At 44.0% G+C, this 26,006-nt stretch overlaps 1 pseudogene; it reads left to right on the top strand.

Annotated features, from left to right (window-relative positions):
• LOC136638566 (zinc finger protein 721-like) overlaps positions 1-26,006 on the top strand; it is a 1,054,179-nt pseudogene that overhangs the window by 234,943 nt on the left and 793,230 nt on the right.

The raw sequence follows: 26,006 nt of genomic DNA, 5'->3' as shown, positions 1-26,006 counted from the left end.
ACCATATGCCTGTTTAGCTACTAGGCCTAGGGAGGGCATGCCTTACCAAAGTGTGCACACAGTGAATAACTGGTTTTTCTTAGGTTTAATACGAGTCCATTTTGATTTACTTTTGTTGTACGTTCTCTGTTAGGAAAATAATAGATACATTTAGATGTCAAGCCTTTGCCTTTTGGTCCAAAGGGCTGATCGAGCTATGTAAACCTTCCATAAAACATAAATGCGGCTTCAGCACCATGAATTGTTAGAATCACGGAAACGTGAAATCAATGTATTCTAAAGCAGAGGCCATTTCAAGCACATGTCAATCTTTTCAGTGCTTAAAGCAAACCAACCTATACAAGGCAAAGCTGCAAACAGGTCAGGGTTACTATCCTGCAAAATTGCTAGCAAGCAAATTCTACTAATATTGATAAGACTATGAACCATTTGACTTTTGTGATCTTTTGCATGCATATGTGTCTGTGGGTCAAAGGGGGCAGAGGCCTCCATAGGCCTTGGAAGGCCTTCCACAGGCCTCAGAAAGCCATTTCCAGTTTGCTCAGTAAACTGGAAGTGGCTGCAGATTCATGTTATCTGCGGTGGAGGGGGGATGGTCCTGTAATGGATCCACTGTGAATAAAAAGGGTGGACTGTATACAGATTTTGGCCTAGTTGTCACTAAGGCAAACCCTGTCTGGGATGGACTGCTTCAGAACTGTAGGTAGGGCAGTTCACTATGAGTGACTGTTCTTCCGTACAACATGTGAGGATTTCCTCTGCTATGGTAGAGGCTGGCAATCTGAGGGTGCTACCAGTCTGTGCCTGTGATCTCAGCTGCTCAGACTGGTAGTGGAAAGCACTGACTAACAGATGCTGCTGCTGCTGCTGCTGCTGCTCTCCACTCAACTATCGAAGCACAGGCTTTTCTGCTCCCTCACTCCTTGGCCTCAGAAGTGAGGAGAGTATTTGTGTCACCGACAGGCTCCTCTGCTCTCCCAGAGCAAGACTCCTTCTGTTTGCTTGATCCAGATTCTCCTCCTTGGCTGGTGAAGGCCACACATGAGAGAGATGCCCAAGAATAATCCAGATTCTGTTCCTCTAACACTTAGGCCATCTAGATCCAGCTTACTTGCTCCATCCATTCCTCTGCTGCCATGGTAACAACCCTGACATGGTAACAACAACAACTAACTCTCTCTCTCCCCCACCCCCACACCTTACTGCGCAAAACCTATGCTGGGCTTATAGTGGCATGGCAGCCACTTCAGAGGGTCATGAGCACCAATGCAAACAGCGGTCCACAGTGGCCCACTAACAGTGATGGCTCACTGAACCTCTGCTATCCTCCACTTCCCACTGATAATTTGGTGGTGGTGGTTCAGGAAAGTACGGAGGCAGATTGAGATGGGGAACAGGCTGAGCAAGTGCCAGTGCAGGGGCAGTTTGTGGGAGGATCTCAGTGGCAGCTGAGCACACCAAGATCCTATCCACCCTTCCTGGTCTGGACCTGCCCCCAGAGATCTCCTTGGCCTTATGTCATAGCAAAAGAGCTAGAGTAGGTCCAAGGAGACCCATTGGAGGCCAGGTGGCCTATGGGGAGGTAAGTAAAAAATATTTTTACTTACCTCTGCTGGGCCATCTGGTCATCTCCCAGTAGCATGCAGTGAGCACTCTGTCAACAGCGCTGCAGAGGATAGCATTGCTAATATGCTAGATTCATGTTGGAAGTTATCATTCAGTTTGGCAAGCATGAATCCAAGCCACCAATACTATGGGGCTGTAAAATTGCCCTGAAGTCACATGAGAACACTTCCAAAAGTTGCACTAACTTTGTAGCCATTTGATTTACAGTTTTACTATCCTGAATCTTGAGACGGGGTCCTGCTGATGCATGTGAATTTATCCAGCAGCTGGAGGACATGCAATCAAATTGTAATTTCTGGCTAACCATAAATTTTCTGCAGAGGTAGTTGACATTAAACAGTCTTTCTCATGCTTATGGTTAGCCCCAAGCATTGGCACATTGCTTAAAAGCGATCCAACACTTTCTGTCCAATGAGTTACTTGAGAACAATCATCCACAGACAACACCGTCAAACCATTTCTTCAAGTCCCTTGGTTTGAGCTTACAGATCGTAAGATTTGAAAATAAAAGTTCAAAGAACCATGAAAAACAGCATGAAGTCTTACAATAAATAATACACTAAAAAGAGTTGATGCAAGAATGCACCCCAGGTTAGGAAAGCTGCAAATGTCTGCAATTGTCTCATCCCAAACAGACAAACTGCATATTTGCTGTTGCAGGTAAGTGATCCCCCAAAAGCAATAGTTTTGCAAAAAAAGATCATTAGATACACCAAAGAGCGAAAAAGCAGACATTTATAATGTAAGCCAGTGGTTTCTAAACTTCCCCAGGTCATGACGCCCCCACGGCTTCTTCTTCCTTGCACAGCTGGGCGCTGCCATCTTGGATTTTGTGAGATCCAAGATGGCAGTGCTCAAGGCACGCTACTATCTAGAGCTGGCAGAGCGAGTGCGTGTGCTGTTGCAAACGTGCCATAAAGCACATTATGACCGCAGGATATCATGGTGCTGGTGGGGAGGCCTGCACCAATCTGCTGGCCCCAGTGGAATGCCAATGCACTCTGAAGCAAGTAAGCTCTGTGTGGACCATCAGAAGAGCAGAGGGATGGCGAACGGGGAGCAGGAAAGCAGTGTCATGGGAAAGAGTGTACGCCTTGGGAGTAGGGCCTGAGATCTCGCAAGATCTGAGTTTGTATTGGCAACCTTCAGTCTCGAAAGACTATGGTATCGCGCTCTGAAAGGTGGTTCTGGCACAGCGTCTAGTGTGGCTGAAAAGGCCAATCCGGGAGTGACAATCCCTTCCACACCGGGAGCAAGTGCAGTCTGTCCCTGGTCTGTCTCCCTGGCTGTGGGCCTTCCTTCTTTGCCTCTTAGCCTCAGACTGTTGGCAAAGTGTCTCCTCAAACTGGGAAAGGCCATGCTGCACAGCCTGCCTCCAAGCGGGCCACTCAGAGGCCAGGGTTTCCCACTTGTTGAGGTCCATCCCTAAGGCCTTCAGATCCCTCTTGCAGATGTCCTTGTATCGCAGCTGTGGTCTACCTGTAGGGCGCTTACCTTGCACGAGTTCTCCATAGAGGAGATCCTTTGGGATCCGGCCATCATCCATTCTCACGACATGACCGAGCCAACGCAGGCATCTCTGTTTCAGCAGTGCATACATGCTAGGGATTCCAGCACGTTCCAGGACTGTGTTGTTTGGAACTTTGTCCTGCCAGGTGATGCCAAGGATGCGTCGGAGGCAGCGCATGTGGAAAGCGCTCAGTTTCCTCTCCTGTTGTGAGCGAAGAGTCCATGACTCGCTGCAGTACAGAAGTGTACTCAGGACGCAAGCTCTGTAGACCTGGATCTTGGTATGTTCCGTCAGCTTCTTGTTGGACCAGACTCTCTTTGTGAGTCTGGAAAACGTGGTAGCTGCTTTACCGATGCGCTTGTTTAGCTCGGTTTAGCTCAGATACCAAGATCTGAGTAAGATCACAAGATCTCGCAAGATCGCAACCTCTGCTAACTGAGTAAGAGGCACTTTTTCAAGTGGGTGCTCCTCTTTTTTTTTAGCAGGGGGAGAGTAACTGGCCCTCCTCACCACAGCAGTGTCTTTTCTAGTGGCTACTTGCTGATGTTCTTTTGCATCTTTTTAGATTGTGAGCCGTATTGGGACAGGGAGCCATTAGTTATTTGATTTTTCACTGTAAACCGCTTTGTGAACTTTTTGTTGAAAAGTGGTATATAAATACTGTTAATAATAATAATAAATAATAATCTCAGGCTGGTCACATGGCTGGAAAGGGTAGGGCTAGCTGGGCTGGCTGCTGGGTTCATAAGGAGCTAGAGGGAGAGGTTGCTCTTCCTTGGGCCTGGGCTCCTAGAAGACAGCCATGGGAAACTGCAGCAACCCCACTACCTTTACTCAGCCTGTTGGTTACCTTGGAGGGGTGGAAGCTGTCCCTCCATGTGGATCCCTGCCGCAGGAGGTGCAAGGAGGAGAGGGGGGTGAAGACACCTAGGGAAGGCAACAGTAATACTCCTTGGTGTGGGGTGACCCCAGAGGACCACCTTGCCCTACAATTGAGGGGGTGTGAGGGAATACTGGTGTACTGGAACCAAGCCAGCCCATGAAGTACCAACCCCACCCCCCAGGAGGCCTCCAGGCAGCTGTGAGCTTCATGCCAGGAAGCTACGAACCCTGCCTGGGCAGAGGGACCAATCTATGTCGAAACCCATGTTAACTTTTGACCTTGTGGACTTTGAGCCGAACCCCTTGTTGCGCAACAAGGGGTCCAATTAATGTAAAATCAATTACTGGAATAAACTGCCTCTCGCAAGCAAGGAGTCTCTGTGGTCCATCCCTCGGAGGAGTGAATCATCTGCACCGTGTCAACCTTCCCTGTTAGAACCAGACCACCTGGGGGGAAGATGGGGTCCCACCATGGATGACACAGGCATCCTGCAAAATTATGTAACCCCCATCTGCAGCTGGAAGCAGTATAGTTCAACGGTTGACCATCTCCCACACCCTCTGTATTCTGCAAAATATGTAGAATGGCTGTCTGGTTCCCTGATATTTTTTGTTTTTCTTTCTGAATTCCTGAGAGGGTAATTGGGGACCTTCAATAAAGCGTGCATTTTTATTCATCCCCTCTTTTCCTTATGTAACCTGTGAAGACTAGAGAAGTGCTAGTCTTCACATTTTTGCACCTATTCTGTAAGGCACAGAAGAGTTTAGCTTAAAACAGTGTGTGTTCCACTCAAAAATGATATTTCAACACGTCCTCCTTATGTCTCAATCTCGGGCTCCGATGACCACATCCCATGTTGTCCTGGGTGTGGAGGAGACATGGACTATGTATGGCTCAGCACTGTGTACCCCTCTGGAAAGCCCTCACATGGCCAAGAACTGTGTTTATGTCTATATTGAACAGAACAAGATGTGATAGATGTGTTGTTTAGGGCCGCAACTTTTGTCATGGTAGAATGTGTACATCATTTGGCAGGGACAGCCCAACCGTGAGGCTGATTGAACTCTTGGCTTCAAGCAGAGGGCTGTGGGAGGCTGCAAACTGACAAGGAATATCTGGCATACCACATTTAACTACCACCTCTGCTGGACTGTGTCGTAAACAAAGGGGGGTAGGAGACTTAGGGTCCTTGGTTTCTTGAACCTTAAAACCCTCAAGGCCCCTTGCCCAGTAGTACTGCCACCACCCTGTATCTGCCAGTGCCTCAGTCCAGGGACAGTGAGACCCTCTAGGCTTAAGGCTATCCCTTGCAGGCACTGAGCTCTTTCTCAATTAAAGCCTCAGTCCTCAAGTTACTAGACCTCAACAAGTACTTGGTAGCTTGCTAAACAGCTAGGCAGGATTCTGAACCTTTGTCCCCAACAGACAATGAAACAACTTAGTAAAAGAGATTTTAGTTTATTAAGTACATAAGGTTGCACACTCTACAATAAGGCAGCAAATGCTCGAGGCATAAACATCTAGGAAACATATCAGCAATAAAATAATAAAGCTAACTGGCTATCTCTATTAATACTTATCTCTCACCTGGGTTAGTTACCTTTTGCAGATCTCTTAGCTCCAGGGCTACCTATGGGGCCAGGTGCCCATGCTGGACAATGGAGCTTGCAGGCGTGCAGATCATCATACCCACCTCTCTGTCCACAATGGAACCAAAACACACACCCCTGGGCACTCATTATTATACCTTCTATGCTAATAGTACTGAGGTGACTTCATAATTATTAGACTGTCCTTGATTAACAGAACCTTCCCGAAGTTGGTCTTGTTGCTAGCCCCTCATAGTTCTTACCCCTCCCAACTGAACATCCACAGCTGCACTCAATCACCCTTGCTAAGGCGACTGTCTGCTAAGGTGCTAGCATCCCAAGTGGTCGTAATTCCTGTTATCTGTCCTTCCTGGCCATCAAAGGAGAGACAACACATTCCTTCCTCTTTGTTTATTTACCCACATTCCTGCAGCTGGGAACTGCTAGCAACTTCTCAGTTACCCTTTCTTAGGTTGGTTCAGGCTTCTCATGCCCACTTAGGCCTAACATGGACTTTGGATTCATGGATTCATGACAGACTGCCACCTGCCTAACCACTCTACTTGACTGAGCCATCTTCTTCCTGCTGGCTCTCTTAAGGAGGGGGAGCTTGCTTCTTTTTCTTGTCTCACCAGCACAGTGACCTTTCCCCCCAGCACTTTCCTGAGCACTTGGAAAGAGGGTCGCTGCCTGCCTTCTTTCCTTGTAGCTTCTTGTAAGGTAGTTAGGTGGTAAGGAACAGGATTCTCCTGGCGTAGCACTTTACAAGAAGCAGCAGAAGGGATGATAGTGGTGGTGTGGTAGTGGTGAAGGAGGAAGATGACACGGTCCCTGTTTGTGCAGAGAGAGAGAGTTGGCTGGCTGGCAGACATGTGGGGTCTGGCCTAGTGCATACACGCTGCCAAAGAGGGATGATGGGATTTGGGGTGGACAGGTGGTGGTTCAACTTGGACTCCCCCTGGAGTTTTTTTTTTTTTTTGTGGAGAGTTCTATTAAGACAAGATGATAGAGAGTAAATGGTGGCAGTCTCCTTATCCATGCTGGCAGTCTCACTGCACACAGTTTTGTTTCTGATATAGCAGGGCAACTGGTAGCGACAGATTTAGCTCTGGGGCTGCCAGTTGCTGATCCCTAATGTATGGTCAAAGGGATCACCTGAAAAGGGATCACCATGCACCCAGGTCTTAACTTGTCATGCCAGTGTTGAGGACAGTTTGGGAGGCAACCAGCATATTGCTGGGCCATGATCTGGGTCTGTGCTGAGGCAAGCCAATCACCACTTCAGTGTATCGACTTTATGTGGCATAATTAACCTGTTGTTTGTTTATTACATTTACATCCTATCTTTTCACCCTCCAGAGGTCCTCAAAGCAGCACTATTTGCAAACTGATCTATTTTTACACATCTGTATTTCATATTCATTGTGTTCTAAAATGGGGGGGAGGATAAACATTTCTTGAAAAGCCTTTATGTGCTAGAAAAGAGCTGCCATATGCCAGCTATCTGAGAAGTATAATAGTATCATGCATTACTGCATGGAACAAACCCTGGGGATGTAGAACACCTTCTGAATTGTTTGTATTCATCTCTTCATGTGAGTAGCATTGGCTTATGTATGGTGGAAATTTTCATGTCGTTTGCTAAAGCTAAGACTTTGTTGTCCTGTATGACTGGTCATGTTACATCATATATTAAATATTGCACTGTGCTAAATGTACCAGTAATTGTATGTAGTGTGCATTAAAATTTGGTTAAGTACTTTTATATACATTTGGGGGAGGGGGTAATTAATGTCATTTCTGGTCTAAGTTTGAAGTCTCATCTCACTTATTTTACATATTAACATTAATAGTATCAAATCTTTCTAAGACCATGCTAGATTTTCCACTGTCTTCCCTTGTATTCTTCTCAGTTCCAGCTGATGACATGCAGGTCTATCATATGCCGAGGAGTGTGCAATACTCTTCCTCCCTGTGCAGTCCACATTGTGTCCTACCCCAGCCATCCTTGCATGTGCACAGAGGGAGAGACAGAAAGAGAGACAGCTTATTTGACTTTGCTGCTTCTCAGAACCTCTTCCAAGGCTTGGCACACATCCAATTCTCATGGCAAGCTTCAGAAAACTTTGAGAAGCTGGTAGAAGGAAGCCCCAGGGGACATGCCAGACCAGCAGCCAATGACTTACAGACTGTTAACTAGCCCATGGACTACATTTTGAGTAGGACCTATGCACAACATGGAAGGAATAAGGGGGAATGATTTCCTAAGCATTCTTCTACATCCAGGTCCCAGTTAGTATGACTTGCACATTCAGCTTGGAGTGCCACAAATGGTCAAAGGATGGGTGAGACAGATGGCTATATTGTCACCAAGGCTGCAATCCTAAATGCACATTCCTGGGAGTAAGCCTCATTGAACACAATTGGACTTATTTCTGAATAGACATGTATAGGATTGTGCTGCCAGTGAATTTCATGAATGACTAGAGATTGGACCACACTGTCTCCTTCATCCAAATTTCATGAAATACCCTGCCTAATTCTTTTGCCTATTCATATAAATTCCTGTGCCATGAATCAAATATCACAATTACAAACATTTACTAACAATATCAATATACAAGAGGAAAATGCATTTCTATATGTTTGCAAGTTTTAACAAAGGCAAAATAAAAAGGGATGCTTTATAATTAGGGACACATATAATTTTCCTCATCCAGATTTCTCCCCAGACTGTAGAATTCTGGAACTACTTGACATTGCCTCTGGAGAGGCACCAAACCAATAAGATCTGCCATTCTTCCATTTTTTGATTTCTAGTCTTTTGTTAAAACTGCGCTGCTGCACATATGCAGCTTGCCCCAATTTCCAGTTTTAATCTTTCCACAACCTTACTGGTTACTGGCAGGGACATCTAAGCGCATTGATTAAAACACTGAGCACACGCATGCACACAACTGGATGCAACCGAAAATGTATTGATTAAATGACAGCGGATGGAGGAATTTGGATGTGAGATCACATCAACATTCCTTTTTGCACCATGACTGAATCAATATACATATGCACTGGTGTGCATCAGTAACCTGTAACTTAATCAAGATGCAAACTGAAAACTGCAGCAGACAGTATGTGTGCCAATTCATGACTTAATTTTAGAAACGCTTTTCATTAAAACAGAAGACAGGCAGAACAGAATGAATTGCTGAGGACCCATGAAACCATCACGGAACAGAATGGGTGAATTCCTCTCAGCTCTACTTTTAACTCACAGAACAGCCTCACCTCCAGAAGTGCCAGCTACCAGCACTATCTGTTTTCTGGTCATCATCTCATCCGTTCTTAGAAATGTGTCTTTCTTGGAGGCAGAGTTGGCCAGGTCTAGCACTGGCTGGGGTATTTCAGGGGTGTATATAAGCCCATTAGAGGGCAAGGGGGTATTTCAGGGGTGAGGAGGGGTAGAAAAGGGTCAGGAATTGGGGCAGAGAGAAAGTGTGTTGAGGGCAGGAAAGGGTGGTTATTGATGGCAGCAACTCTGTTGATATCCTATCCCCTTTCTTGACTTCAATCCACCTCCCTGGGTCCACTTGGACTTGTACCAGCCAAGAAGCTGCCACAGGTCTGAGTAGACCCATCGGACATGTAGAGGCTTACCTTGATGTAAAGGGGGGGGTAAATGTTCCATTATCTCAGAGAGACCTCTGGGACTGCCCCCACCACAGGATGCAGCACATGCTCTGGTGTCACAGCTGCATCGGTGGGGGTGGGTTTAGTTATGGTTGGGCTGTTACTGTAATAGTAATAAAATACAAATACCCTTTTGTTTTAAAAAAATGAGGTAACCCCATGTGGCCTGCTCCATACTCCTAGGGAAAATGTTGGAATATAAATGGGACCCCTGTAAATAGCTTCTGACATTAATACCCCAATCCTATCCAACACCACAGCATGTAGCACCACTGACTAAGAGTCCATTGGTTGACCCGGCTCAGACTAGGCTGGCTGGGAGAAGTAAGTAAAGAAAAATTTTAGTTACCACTTTGGCAGCTCCCTAGTCACCTGTGGGTCTCCTGAGATCTACGAATGGTCTCTAGCCAGCGTAAGTCTGAGGTGTTTCTGGGGGCAAGTTCGGGCAGGGACAGGAGTTTGGGTTGACTGCTGCTGGCAGTGGGTCTGGAGAAAGCCACTGGTGGCATGAGGCCATCTATAACTCTACTCAAAATGGCAGAGCTGCTGCCATTCTGCCTAATGCTGGCGGGCCTCGCAATTCACCAGCATAATTTCAGGATAGGATAGGGCCCTAAAGGAACAAGCTCATAGACGGTTATACATCCAGTGGTCTATTCTAGTTCTTTATGATGGAATGTATTCTTTTCAACTTTTATATATGTGTGAAAGGACAGAGCCGAGCCCCAAAGCCAAATAAAGCACTCTGAAGAGGTTTTCTTAAGTCTATGGGAAACAATAAAAAAATCATAAAATAATATTCACCAGAGTACTTTATTAATGTAGTAAATTGTATTCACGTGGGCACTCAAGCTTTCTCTCAACAAAATGGGAAACATTTTTTACTGGCAGATAACTTTTAATTTTTTATGACTGTGCATTGAGATCAATATCAGAAGGGTTTATCTCTCTTGGTTCTACATGTTGAAACACTACAAAGCCAGAGATAAACTGCTCCTCTGAAATTGCTTTGGTGTCGGCAGTCTGTTTTATATGTTTCTATAATTTTATTACAACCACTTATATATATCCAACATGATTCCATACAAAAAGTCAGTCAAATGAACTATTTAAGCATCCGCCGTTTGAGGTATAAACAGATCTATCAGACCTAAATTGCCAGTCAGTGTGGCAAAAAGAGCTTGGAAAAAAGCAAGTATCTTTTTTGGAGCTTGGAAACGGAAAAACGGAATCCGTTTTTCTCCAAGATTTCTTTGCATCTCTGAATAGTCACAGTTCTTCCACGGATGCATCATTGTTCAGAATAAACTCTAAAATGCAGCTCATCATCACAGTGTCAGAACCAATTTTACTCTATGAATAGCGCTGTTTTCCTGTTCTGTTTGTGTTTATGTGTTGGGTAAGTTCCTCTACCCATTATCAGGAAAATTCAAAGCCAAGCAACACAATCAAGGGAGAAAAAAATTCCTCTTCCACCCAGAACATAAAGAACCAGCGTATCTTCCTGACATTGTGTGTGTGTGCACGTGTTTTACTGTACGTAAAAATGTACATAGCAGATCATGGAAACATTTGATATTCAGGCTTCAGTGGTTCAATCCAGAACAAGTTGTTGTTGTTGTGGTTTATTCATTTCTCCTTCCAAGGTGCATAGGGCAGTAAACATGGGATACCTCATTGATCCCTACAACAAGCCAATGAGATAGGCTAGGCTGAGAGAGAGAGAGAGAGAGAGTCTCACTGAGCCAAGAATACACAGAGAGCTTTTCAGCTGAGAGGGGATTTGAACCCCAGTTTCCCTGGTCCTAGTCCAATGTTCTATAACTACTCTTCCTCCTCCTTCTCCGCTCTTTTCTCTCTCTCTAGATCTGGATGAATACATCATATCAGGCTGCATATTATGTGTTTCAACTTTAACTGAAATCACCAAAAGTTATATTTCATTCAAAAACTATGCATAGATCCCCCCCTTTTATTTTACCACTACTACTTCTTATTTAGCATGGGCCCAATCTACTGATATTTTCTCTCCCCACTGTGCAAATCTTGAGGACCGACCCTTCATTTCAAAAGGTTTTGCACAGGAGAACTTTCTCATGAATCCTGTGTGTTTGGTGCAGTTTGATCTACATGTCACTCCATGGCAACCTCTCAGTTCTATAAGCCTGTTCACTTCCAAGTGCTGATGACTTTTTAATGAAAAGTCAAGAAGATCAGAAGCTAATTTTTCCATTAAGCGATTTAGCTCTGAATAGCATTGACCTAAGGAATGCTGCGATATTAAATTTCCATTTATCTGTTTGCTCTTACTTTTCTGCAAATTAGTTTGGCTAATATAATCCAAATTAGGCTCAAAAAGGGGGGGGGTGAAAGTAATTCAGTTAAATGTCCTTACTTGTTATGTTTAGTTGTGAATTTGCATTACACCTTGCTTGTGTCCAGAGTACAAAGGTGTGATGAAAATCCCCAGATTTCCTTACACCATGTCCTAAAATGGGCTAGTGAATATGATCACAACCATTAGGGACAAACACAGGGTACAGTATGTTGTTTAGGAATGGGCAGCCCAGTCCTAAAAGCAGTGCTGCCGCTGGGTGTAGCAGCGCCAAAGCAGCTACCGCTGCATCCTGCAGCATCATGGCAGCCACCGGAGGTCTCTTCGGGAGAAGGGGATTTTCATCCCTTCCCCTGGGGAAAGCCCCAAGCCCCACAATGGGACTTTTCAAGTCTGTGCCGACTATTTTGCTGGTGCAGATTTGAGAGACTCCATGTTGGGCCTTCTGGCCTGACACTGAGCTCAGGATCCAGCAGAGCTCTCACCCTCCTCCTGCCACACCCACCTGGGCACACTGCACCACCAGAATGCGAGTTCCAGCAATGCAGCAGGCACACAGGATTCAGCCGGAAGTCCCATAGAATCAAGTGGGACTTCATTGTGACTGGTTTCCTTAGCCACGTCTAACAAAACTTGGGCTACAATCCCATTATTTTGCACAGTTGTGTAGCTATGGGGGGGGTCACAGGATCTTGGGAGGCACTCTTCTGGCGATCCAGTTGCCATGGTCCTACCCCCCTCTCTCACGGCCAAGCCACTTGGAGCGAGGCCACCCGCAGAAGCACCAGCCTTGTTCTGAACGGTGTGCAACCATGCTGAGAATAACTGCAGGGACAGGACCTGCCTACCTCCGCAGTCATTCTCAGCACGGCTGATTAGAGTGAAGTTGGCTGCTTTATTGGAAGCAGCTGGTTTTGCGCCATCCATGCTGAGAAAGGCTGTGGGTGTGAGCAGGAGGACCTGCCTGCCCTGCAGTCTTTCTTGACGTGCTTGGTCAAAATGAAGCTGGCCGCTTCTTTAGAAGTGGCTGGCCTCGCTCCAACTGCACTGGAAGTATTTGTGGTGACATGATCGTGTCACCATAATTATTTCCAGGTCAGGGGATGGAAGGTTGACCAGCATTCCCTAGGGTGATTTACCCAGCCAATGACTTTTTCCAAGTGTCAAAGAGTAATTGTAGAATAGCAAATGAATGTAGTCATATTCCCTAAACTCTGTTTTTGATTGCTACCATTATGGATATCTTCTGACCTTGGCTAGAGAGTTTCTAAGACATCTTGCTTACTCCTTCATTCTTCTAGGCAAGCAGTTTAAAAAAGGACACACACACACACACACACACACACTCAAATATATTTCTATGCAAGCATTTCTAATTCTAAGGTTACAGATTTGAAGGTGAAAACCCAGCACATTATGCTACCTTATTATTTTTGCATATAGCTGCTTTTTAAAAGGTCTATCTTTAGTTCTGCTCTTGAGGAAGAGGCCTTGGAAACTCCCCAAACCAGATGTCAGCTCAGCAGGTCTCCAAGGGAACAATTACAGGAACCACACAGAGAGTTGGTCTAGTAGGGGGATACATGAAAGATTAGTTCCCGGCTGCAAATTGGCAGCCTGCATTTTGCTAACTGCGGTAGGGCTCTGATCTTAATCTCCCAAAATAACAAAAATGCTTCTAATTTTGTTGCTGTATATTTTTTTTATTGCCTGCTTTTTGTTGTTGTTGTTTGTGTTACGGCAGTCTTACCTCCCCCACTTTTGAATAATTCATCCATCTGCCATGTTCTTTCTATCCAAAATGCATATGGTCGCCGTTTCGGCACTCAACACAGGATGCAAACGAACGTGTTCAAGAATAACTTGAGGAAGAGATGGGAGATGGCACACGCGGTGCTCGCCTGTTTGGAAAGCTCGCTCACTTCAAATTATTTCCTGGGTGTTAACAGCTTTATTTTGCAGTATTAAATTTTTTAGTTGGCTTTCCCAGGATAAAAACCGCAGTTCCAGTCAAAGTGATGTGCTGTTATATGTAATTGATGCTAATGCGATAAAATGGTTATGGGAACAGCAGGAAATTTCAGCACGTCACATCCAACTGATGGAAGGCAGAAAACATCTGCTTCAAAACTGCAGCGAGTGTTTCCTAAACAACTTACAGCAAAATAAGATCTCTCTCACACACACATACACACACGAACAAATAAATACAGACACACACAGAGGAGTGCTGCCCAGCACCTGATCCTTTCAGGTTTTGTTCTTATTGCATTGCTTGGTTCAACACATACACAGGGTGACCAGATACAAAAGGGGACAGTGTACCCATACCTTTAACATTGTAGAGAAGAGGGAATCTTGGCAGGTGCATCTCAACATGGAAGGGTTTAAAAAGGTGTACCTGCTTCTATACAATGATCAAAGGTATAGCCACTCTGTTCTCCACTGTGTCTGGTCACCCTTCTAATAAAAAACCCCAAAGTGTCCATCCCACCACACACAGACACGCTTAGCTCTTTCCCATTCACACCAATGGTATTAGACCCCCTTTGTATGTACATTTGGAGCTGCTGCAGCACGGCTTCTTCCCATTCCACAAATGGAAGGCCCCAAGTCATGTGAGAGAAATTCATGGTGTGGCTGCTCTCCCCCCACCACTACTCCTAGAAATTGGGTAGATGTTTCCTGGGGAGGAGTCACAAGTAATGGAGAGGAATTTGTAATCGCAATCTGGGAGTGGGTCGCGATTATTCTACAAGCCACAGGTCTCTTGTTATCTGGTGTGCTCTCTGGGGCATTTGGTGGGCCGCTGTGAGATACAGGAAGCTGGACTAGATGGGCCTATGGCCTGATCCAGTGGGGCTGTTCTTATGTTCTTATGTTCTTATGAGCCCTGCAGAGGTCTCCACAAGGCTCTGTACACCCCTGCAGCAGGTATGTTTAAAACAGCCCCTTTGTCCCCTGATCACGTTGCTGCTTTCCACCCTGCCCCCACAAAGACTTACCCGAGTTCTTGAACTCCCAGAGAGTCTGAGAACCAGTGGCTTAACTGATTGAATCTTTTCCACTGTTTCCATGGAATTATTAGATTGAAAGGTACTTAGCAGTTGGTTCTTCTTAAATTGTGAGATTGTATTCACAATTGGTTTCATGATCCCTGGTGGATCACTTGATACTCCAGGTTTTTTGCTTAAATATTCTTATTTGCAATTGTAATACTGGACTGCTCTTCTTGGAGGGGCCAATATTACTCCTTCCCCCACTTTCTTTTGCTGGTCCTCATCCTGCTGCACTTTCCAAACCAAGGTGGGGTGAGGAAGAGGAAGTGGAGAACAGTGCAGGCATCAGCAGTGATACATTGTGCCAATGAAGATGGTAAGGAATACAGTACAGTACAGTAAGGGGAATGGTGCCGAAACTGGGATGGTGGTGGGTGGATGAGAGTGGCATGCTTGAGGCTCCAAAGAAAATAAAACTAAAAATTTGGGGGAGGGTATTTCAAGATGGGATTGAGATACTGATAGCACTGAGTCAGGCCTGACTCTGTGACAGGACCTCTGAGAGGGGCGTGCAGGGGAATATCATACCTGGGCCCGGGGTCAAGAAGGGGGCCTGGAAACCAATAAAGGGGGCCTGGGAGCTAAACTCACATTCGAAGGGAAGGGGCCCAAAGAGAACTTTGAGAAAATTCTTCTGAGTGGCTCTGCTCTGTGACTGAGGTACTGCTAACCAAATTTTCTGCAAATGTCCTGCTCAAACAGTGTCAGGAAAGCGAAACTCTTTTGGGCAAGCCTAGCAAAATTCCCAATGGGGCCTCAACTGTGCACAAGACCCAGATTGCCTTCACAAGTTGGCTAATTATCTATCTATCTATCTATCTATCTATCTATCTATCTATCTATCTATCTATCTATCTATCTATCTTAAATTTAGCTGTTCCTGCTGAAGGAAGATATTTGAGAACGACTGAAGGGAGCAAAATGCGTTTTGAGAAGAGAAGCAAAATATATCAAGGGATGGGGGCTTACATGCATCCCTACCTCAAATAAACATGAACTTTGGTTTAATTGTATATCAATTTTATTTTGCAAAGGATATATCTGAGACCATAGCAATGCATTTCCTGAAGTCTCGGGGCTTATTAATTGCAAAATCTGAAGTATGGCAAATAAAGACATGGAATGCATTGAGTGGTTTTATCTATCCTGGCAAGCACTGCAGATAGGAGAGAGATTACCAGCCCATTATAACTGATGCACACTGAACTGAATCATATTGATTTCCTGGCAATAATGGATAACTATTAAGAACTATGGAGAGGGAAGTTGAGAATTAGGCATAAAGGAAATGATATTCAAGAATATATCTGAGTGACAACAACTCAGGAATAAGACTTTCTTGTGTTCTCTGTCCAGATGATTTTTATCTAAACAAGGAGATTGTATAGGGAAAATTTCACCACAAATGAGTGAAAGCAAATAAATAAGTAAGCCCTGTTTGTCCTGGAGTCTCTATAGCTAGAGGTGGGAGAAAACGGTTTTACTTTTTTCATGGATTTTGGTGTTTTCCAAAGGTAGAAGCACAGAAAGTGGTGTTATATGTTGCTTTGATTGCTTTTAAAGTGTGCTAGGTAGGTGATAGAAGTGGTATAGTGTCAGCAGATGCAACCACCGTCATCATCCATGCATTCCCCCATTAAATAATAAATAAAAACCAACTAAAATAGATTGATTTTTTTCACAGATGTGTGTGTGTGTGTGTGTGTGTGTGTGTGTGTGTGTGTGTGTGTCTGTTTCAAAAATGACAAGTGCAACAGAAATAGACTATAGCACTTTGGAAAACACTATTAAACTGAACATCCAGGTTCCAAAGAACCGTGCAGGTTGTGATTTGCACCCAAAGATGCTACCCAATGTACACAATTCAAAGATTTTAAAAAATGTAGACAGCATATTGGGTATGTCAGCTTAGCTGCTAAGCATTAGAGCAGAGTAGATAGATGAGGCCAGTGGATTCCCCAGTCAGACCATTTGGCTATATTTGGCTATTTTTTGGTTAGCGATTCCCATCTGTATCTGAGTCGGTCAAAAGGCGAACCCAAAATCAATCAATCCAAAAACAGATGCTAGTGATTCTTATCACAGACCTCTCCAAATCTGTATGCCACCTTTCATACACACTCCTACCTTTGAAAAACCTTTCCATGTCATATGGAAGAAATGGATCCACATATACCCTCAGGTTCATCCTTTCCCCCAGCCCTCCTTCCTCACCTACCCTCTTCAGCAAGCTTGGGACCACAGCCCTGTGACTTTCTCCTTCATTGCCATGCCTGTTACCTGTACCAGGCCCTAGAATGACATTGTTTTCAGGTGATGCTAGATGCTCCGAAATCTCTGGACATTCCCACTGGTGTTTGTGGAACAGCACAGACTGCAAAGATCAGGCAATGGTGACAGCCTCCCAGAAGTTAAATGTTATTACTACCTCAAAACGAATTCTGCTGTAGCATTTTTCAAAATGTTACTAGCTTGTGACATTCTCATATTGTGAGGTTCTTCCATGCAACCATGAAATCTGGTGAATATCGAGAAGCAGAGCTATTCTCCAGTGCTTCTTGTCTTCCCATCCCATGCATGATTGTGAGTTGATATTTTTCTGCCTTCCTTCAGCGTTATCACTGTAAGTTCTATGTATTGGATGTTGCTTTCTGTTGATCATATGGAGATAGATTTCCAGAGGTACAAATGGCACTTAATTGCTCAAATGGCAGCTGACTCTCAAGGACATTTGGGAACCCTGCTGCCCTTTATGCCTCTTTAAAACCCTAGAGCTCAATAACTTTTAATGGGAGTTGTGCCTAGCTACCATCTGTTCCTTTGAAATAATTGGCTTTTTGCGAGAGGGTTTCCAACTAATATGTATAACATATGACTTTCTTATTGTGGCATGAAATATGTTTTCAGGAGCAAATGTGGCCCGGAACAGATTAGTTCATTTTTAAACATTATGCTCATATAGATATATAAATATCCTGTTAATAAGAGGTACGCATTGCAGTTTACATTCAATTATGCTTACCAAAATTTTTCTTTACAGTCAATTCTGCAGTATTATAGGGAGGCCCATAAGGCCATCTTCTTTTTGTTTTGTCCATATATTAGGTATTCAGTTTTTTCGCCAGGATTTTTACCTCCAACAAGTATTTAATAGGTAAAATGGTTGGTGGCAGAGTTCTCTGGGAAGAATAATTGGTTTTCTTAGAGTAGCATCCTTAATTGATTTCCAGGACACTATGGCTGCAATCCTAACCACACTTTCCTGAGAGTAAACCCCATTGAACAAAATATGGTTGGCAACTTTCAGTCTCGAAAGACCATGGTATAAGCCTACAGCACCCGGTATTCCCAGGAGGTCTCCCATCCAAGTACAAACCAGGCCCGACCCTGCTTAGCTTCCAAGATCAGACGAGAACAAAATAGGACTAACCAGTAGACCTGGTTAGGATTGTGCCCAATGCCAGATCAAGCAATCACAAGACTGGACTTTATTTTCCCTTAATTGAACTCAAAGATGTCCAAAATTACGTTATTGTTGACCAGCCTCCTCTCCATAATAATGGAGTCGTGACCATCAATAATAATGACCATCAATACTGATAGTACAAAATCCAGAACAACAATGTCTAGGGCAGAAACCAAGTTTCACCCTCTTTTAGCTTCAAATCCTATACACACACTACACACACACTATAATCCTATACTTACTCTCAGGTATGTAAGTACCACTGAACACAGTAAACATGTTTTGGGTTGTGTTGTAATGCTTGTAGATTGCAGCCCACTTACTTTGTCCAATAGAATCCATCCCAGTGGCAGTAGCAGACCTGCCATTATCTGAAAGGGGCAAATGCCTCAGTTGCAGAGCCTCATGCATCTCTAGGACCATGCAGAAGCCTTACTGATGCTCCCAATGCGATCGGAAACTGTGCTTCTGGTTTGTCGGAAGTCCACCACTGCCCAGTGGCGTCATTATGGTTTGCTTTACCCCGTGTGGGAGGCCAGTGTGTCACCCCCAAGATGGACCTCCTCCCATGCAGTGGGCAGGGCAATGTCCCAGATGGTGGGTGTGGTAATGTAACATTGTCCTGCCCCAGTGGTTTTTCAGCTATAACTATTGATAGAATTGAGATATTTCAACATGGTTTGTTTCATTGCACTATGTATGAAATTACACATTGAATGATATATAACATGATAGTATTATTAGAAAATATCAAGATTTTAAAATTTTTTGCTAGTAATGGTGTCATTTCCCCCCTGTCACCTGTTGCAGGCCACATCCCCTCTCAATACCACTGATTCACCCAGAACCAGTATTTCCCTATCTTCATAGTCACACTATGTATCCTGTTTCTTGTCACATTAGTGTGGCACGACAGAATCCAGAAATACGTGTGTGCATGCATTGTGTGTCTGATATATATGATTGAGCTCTCCTTGTGTGTTTTTGCAGTGTTCAGCTTGCCTCACCTTTTAATGCTGCTTTTTTTGTGCCTCCAAATGCAACCATCTGATTATTTAATTTATGATTTCACTATTTGACATTTTTAATCATCATGCACACGCATGTGTATGAGTCTTATTTCTGAATACTTGAGGTCTGCTGTGCTAAAATGGGCAACATGAGTCCATAAAGTTCTTCGCCAATGTATCCGTAGGATGAGGACTCTTTTGTGGTTGCATTTTTCCTGATCAAACTTTCCTTCACTTTCTATTTGTATTTTGATTTGCTATCAGCACATGGCTTTCCGTGTTCTTCTGTGTTATTTCAGTCTGCAAAACCAAAAAGTCTCAGAGAATTAAACCAATAAAATGGAGCAGTGTTTGCATATGCAGCAGCATACATTAAGAATGACACCATAAGACCTATTCTCATGATTTTTGTTACCCAGTGAAAGTGACCATGAATATATGTGCTTGTTAGCGATGGATGAATTACTTCTGAACATTCTTCATAGGAATGGTAAATGTTCAGAATATCTGATGAACATCTCCAAAGAAGTCAGATGTTTTGTTTAGGTACTTTGTGAACAGGTTCCTGGTTGGCTTCTCAGGCTGTTTCTGGGAAAGTATTGAGCCTGAACATATTTTTGCTTGCCTTGCTCTTAGAAGTATCATTTTGATTAGGTCCCAGGGTAGTGTCTGAGGACAACTGATTCAACCACTTTGTTGAAACTAAGGAAATTCAAAACCCAGTCATTTGGGGTGGGTGACCACCTTGAGTTCCTTGAATAAAGAAAGGCAGGATATAACTTCCTATTTCATTCCTGATTCTTTTCTTGCTCTGAGTATCAGAGTTAATACTGTTGCTCCCTGTCATTCTTCGTTTTGGGTCAAACTTTTGTGACTTGCTATGTTTCTCTCTGAATGTGCGTGCTGGATGAACTTGTGGCACAGTAGAACAAATCACACAAGAACTGAAAGGGATTCTCTGTTTTTGTCCAAGTCCTGGACCCTAATAACAGCTCAAAGGGATCAATGCAGAAGCTCCTAAAGACTAATTTTTCAGGCTTCAGGGAACTGTGCACAGGCAATAACCCTTTCTTGGTCCTTGAATGAGAAGTGCTCTCCTACAAGACAGCTTCTCATTCAGGAGATAAGAATTGATGATTGCCTCTTGAGAAGAGTTGTTATGCTCACACACATTAGACATAATAAAATAACAGTGGAGTGTTTTTATATATAAATCATACTATTTCTGGAGCACTTTGTGATGCTTGCCTCTCTCACTTTTTTTAAAAACCCTATTCTGTTTCTTACATCTTTGAGGTTTGCCTCTTTGGATTTTTGTTTTTGTTTGGCTGAATTAGTGTTGCTTTCTGCCATAACCTCCACATCTAACCGCAGGATAAAGCTGAGAAGGCTCTGCATTCATGGGGACCTGCAGGGGACTTCGGACACCCATTCCACCCCCACCACGTGTTTCCAAGGCCTGGTCACCACTTTTTCTTTGCCCAGAGTAGCTAGGAGAGATCACTTTCCAGCAGAAAACAATGGGTAGAAGGAGGACACTTACCTCTTCTGTACCTGCCAATTTTCCTTTCCAACTCCCATCTTAGTCCATTTGCACCCTGCAAGAGTTTCTGAACCATGCTCTCATATATGATGGTCCAATGTAAATAAATCTGTGCATAATTTTGTGTGGATCCTCTTTGGGGCTAGTAGGATGAATGGGAAGACATGGAAGCAGAATATAAGTTCTGACTTATATAAGGTGCTTTACAGCAGTTGGAAACATGACCTGCCACCAGGAGCAACTGGGCCGCTGCCACAAGCAGCAAGTGATAGCCCACCAGTGGATTTGTCATGCCCCTCAAACTGGTAAGTCAAGTGAGGGAGAAGGGAGGTGGAGAGCAGATGGAATGGGGTGGGGGAGAACAGGGAGGAGACAGCTGGAGCAGGGGGTGGCACTAGGAAGGGAGAGGTATCAGCACTGCTGATATCCTATCTCCCTTCTAGACCTTGATCTGCCTTTCTGTGTCCATGTGGACTTGTGCCAGTGAAATCAGTGCTGCAGGTCCAAATAGAACTGGGTCAAGAAGCTGTCGCAGCCTCTTCCTCTTCATGTTGGGCGAGAACACGGAAGTGACATCATGACAGCATGCAATGTCATGGCTTCACTGCCCTGGATGCCATAGTTCCTGGCGATGCCACTGACTACATGCCAATGACAACAACAGACCGCTAAACGAATGAAAGAGAGGGGCTGTCGCTCTCAGCAGTAGATCACATTTTGCATGTAGAAGGTCACATGTCCAGTGTCTAGAATCTCCAAGTAAAACAAAAAGGATTACTTCTTGGCTGGCAGAGCTGAGAAAGACTTTTGCCTGACACTTTAAGACCCAATCAGATAGGGAAAGAGAATGCATATCAGCCAAGAAGGAATACTGGTCTAAGTAGAAATTGGTTTAATGTGTTTATGTATGAACATTGCTGATACGGCAGAATGCAGATTCTATCATCTGGTTCCTGCCCAAACCTACTCCCTAAGCACATAGCCTCCTCCTGTGTTGTTTAGTCTTTGTAGAGGCCAAAGATTTGCCTTTAATCTTATTGCAGTCTGACAGCAGATTTATCACTAGAAAATATTGGTCCTTGCCCTTTGCTGGGAAGTAATGCAAGACTTAAGGGTTTCTGCTTTTGTCGGTCTCAGAAGGCAATTCTGGAATATTGGCTGTCTTGTAATAAACATTGTTTCACATTTCCCACTTCCTGAAGCGGTAGAATGTTCCAGGGGGAGCCTTAAACAGGATCAGCTTCTTTAAGAGAAGAGGCTACTGGAGATTTATGGTGTTCTAATTATTTAAAAACAAGCACATTGCGAACAAGGGAGCAAACAGTGCTAGTCATCTTCCTTGTTGCTGTCATCATCGTCGTCATCATCAAAGCAAACATGTATATCCCACTTTTCCTCTCCCAATAGGGAGGCCCTCAAGGCAGCTAACATGTCAAAAATAATTAAATATAATGAGTTAACTGAAAAACACAAACACACGATGCTAAACAGCACTGACAAAAAGTTCTACAGAATGTTTGACAGAAACCCATTCCCAGAAACATTAATTTAGTCCACCTGTAACAAAAAATGACAAAACATGGACCTCGAATGAATTGAAAGTCTTCATCCATCAGTGGGAAAGAAGGCAAATTTCATGTCCTGGCATGGAAAGTTCCACAGACTAAGTACCACTGTAGAGAAGGCCCTCCCACATGTCAGTGCCAGGTACACGTCTGCCATTGGTATGATGCACAAGAAAGCCTTCAGTTGACCTGACTCAGTAGGCAGTTTCATCCAGGGAGGAGGTGGGCATTCGTATTCTGATCCCAAACATTTAGGGGTTTAAAGGTCAGAATCAGCACCTTGAGTAATTAATAAAAAGGCACATCTTAGCAGCAAGCTTCAAACTGACCTCCAATGACTCATCTTACCATACCTCTGAACAGGTTACAGCTTGTTACTTCAGAAATTCTCTTTTTCCCCCCCATACTCTTTGCCTTGGCATCGAAGGAATGCACATGCATCAGCTACATTCTTAATCCCTTCTGTGAGGCAGCAGTACAAAATAGCATTTTATGACTCGCCATCTGTAGACGCAAACAATAGTTGCTACCAAAATGCATCTGAAGCTAACATTCAAGGTGAATTTGGAAGCTGCTCCTCAGGCAAGACATCTGTGAAATTCTGAAGGAAAGGAAATGAGGTCTGATCAAATCTAGCAAACTTTCTCATGGGATCTCCATACAAATCATTAGGTTGAATTGTGCCTAAAATACAATCCAAAGCAAACATGAAGGTCCCTTTCTTGGGTAAAACAGCTAATCAATTGAGGGAAAACTCAAAACAGTTTCAATATCTCTACTGACATGTTTCAGGTTGGGTTTAAAGAGTCTCTCTCTCCCCCTGCCTCACACACACACCCCTCTTGTGAGCTCCTTAAGTAAGTTTTAAGTAGAATCAAGATTATGCATGAGAATTTCTGGACTAGCTAGATTTACACACTGTGACCTCCTATGCATCCTATGCCGAGCTCCAGATTTTGGCCACAGACTTCTAGAGAACTTCTTTGGGGACAGTGAAAGAGTTACAGTAGCCATTTTTGGTATTTTCATTGGAAAGGAAGCCCAACTCATTTCCCCACATTACATGGCAAACCACTTTTGAAATTCTACATTTCCAAGTAGTCCCACTGGGCATGAACAATGAGTCAATTCTCTACACAGTCATGGCCATCACTGCTTAGCCTTAGAATATAATTTACCTCCATGAAATGGAATGGAGGCCAGCTACTCATACTGTGTAGTTGCGAGGCTGTGAGGGTGAAATTACATTCTTAGCCAACTTGCAGGTATCCTGTCAACACATTATAGTTTGTTGTAAAGTGTGTGTTAAATTATGGTTGTGCCAATAAAATTGAAAGGATTATCAACATTCATTGTTCAGGACAGTCACTAAGTATGGCAGTTGTAGCTGGGCAGTTGTCCTTATGGTTTGTGCAAAAATTATGTGCAATAGTGTTCTCACCTATGGTGCCTGTCATATCCAAACCTTCTTCCTGGGGCTGATCCACCTGCACAAATCAACAAGGACTTGCACCAGTGAGGTGTGCTCCCTGGGGCATTTGGTGGGCTGCTGTGAGATACAGGAAGCTGGACTAGATGGGCCTACGGCCTGATCCAGTGGGGCTGTTCTTATGTTCTTATGTTCTTATTTTTTTTGGTCTGAGTTGACGCATTGTGGCTGTTGGGGCTTACCCCTTAAAATACATTTTACAGAATGTCAAATGTATTTGAATGCTTTACATTCAGAATGTTTTACATACAGAAACAGCCTAGCCTTGAAAATAAGGGGGCTTGGCCACTGGTGTTTCCTATGACAGTGCTCTTCAGCTTACTCAGCACCCAATCCTAATGGGTGATAGCGCTGTGGTACCCAGGGAGGAGAGGCTGCCAGTGCTGGACGAATGCCAGTTGGCACTGGGCCTCAGCACCTAAAGGAGAAGCCACAGGAGCACCTGGGAATAAATTGCACTGCTGGGCAGCTGGGCAGGTTTTCAGGGCAGAGGGAGGAGTTCTGAGTGGAGAGCAGGGGGAGGGCAGGGTGGTGGGACTGACTTGACTGGGAGGGGGTTGGGCAGAAAAGCCTGACGCAGAGGTTCTCCAGTCTATTTGATTATTTGATTTTTTTCTCTGTAAACCGCTTTGTGAACTTTAGTTGAAAAGCGGTATATAAATACTGTTGTTGTTGTTGTTGTTGTCTATACCGGGTAAAATAGGCAGTGCAGACTCATGTAGTCCCAATGCAGGGCCTGTGCCCTTACTTGGGGGAAGGGGATGAAAGGGGCTGCAGGATACCACAGTCACCATTTTGGAACCGCTGCACCCAGCAGCCCCTCCGGGGATAGGACACTGACCTTAAGAAATTAATTTCCCTTCTCTATTTCCATTCTCCATCTGCACTAATCCTGTTTTTGGCACCACTGTCAGATTTTCCTTAAAGAGCTATTGTGGTGCAAGCAATAAAAAGCTATATAGAATAAAAGCAGAATAATTCCCATTAACAAATTCCTCATCAAACCATGATGCACATGGAAATGGTCCTTCTTGTTTAACTGACCCTGATCATTCTCTGAATTAATAGTGTCATTCACATATTGTGGGCTTCCACATAGTCTAAATTCAGGGAGCAGAAAAAAAAAAAAAACATTTCTCAATAACAAGCTCCGGATCGATAAGGGTGCCATTCTGTATGGATGGCAGCTCTGTCCCTCTGGCTTTTGCAGTGAATGAATAGACCTTCCATGTGTTAAATTTTAAAAAGACTTCCCCCCCTTGGCAAAACTGAACCTGATCCATCTGGATTTACTATCCAAATGGAATAAAACGTAGATAGCAGGCTCTGCTTGAACAGCAAAAAGCCATTCTAGAAAGGCTATTCAGTGCATTTGGTACAGAACAGCCTGTCCTTATTCACCTAGCATGGATTTATCTGAATCATTTCACTCAACAGCAGTATCACTGACTGATGTATCTTGTACATGTCAGCAGAACTTTCAGGAAAACCACAATCTTGCTTAGTGAATATTTTGTATATCACCATTTTTTCTATGATGTATTGAAAGATAATAATTATGATTGTGTAGTATTGGGCTTTTCTTCCAAGGAGCTCTAGGTAACATATATAGTTTTAACCAGGGACTCCAGGGGAAAATTATCAGGGGATACAAAGTTTCTTTTGGGACCCTTCCCAAAGAGAGAAGAGATTAAAAAAAAAAAAAAAGGACAGGGAGAAGGAGGCAATTGAGTCAGGTGGGATGGGGTGGGGTGAAACAGAGCAGGGGCAGGGTAGCAAGAGCTGGAAAAATCTCCAGAGCCCAGGTCTACCCACCTACCCAGTAACCCTGGACTCCCAGTCAACCTAACCACCATCTTTTGCATTCCACAAGGCCAGCTGAGATCCCAGGAAATTTCTGGGTATCAAAATTTACTTCAGCAGTAGTTGTAGTCCTGCAGAGGTGTCCCTGAGCTCCCACACTTCCTTAAGGCTAAAGCAGTACAGTGGAAAGTTTCCTTGAAAAGGCAGGTATGTCTATTCCCAGAGCATCTCTGCTCTATCACCCTAAAGCTATGCATGGAGCCTGAACAAGTGACACAGAGGTAGTTGCCAAAAAGATGAATGATGTTGCCAAGCAACGCTTTTTATTGTTTGAAGTCAAGATGAGTCACACATTCACATACATATGTACATGGCATTGGATGCCTTCCAGGGGAGCATGGTCCATGCAAGTAATGTGACTTTTGGTTTAATCCTATCGAA

The sequence above is a fragment of the Tiliqua scincoides genome, chromosome 2 (assembly GCF_035046505.1).
Source record: "Tiliqua scincoides isolate rTilSci1 chromosome 2, rTilSci1.hap2, whole genome shotgun sequence".
Classification (NCBI taxonomy): Eukaryota; Metazoa; Chordata; class Lepidosauria; order Squamata; family Scincidae; genus Tiliqua; species Tiliqua scincoides.
This window is presented reverse-complemented; position numbering and strand designations above follow the sequence as displayed.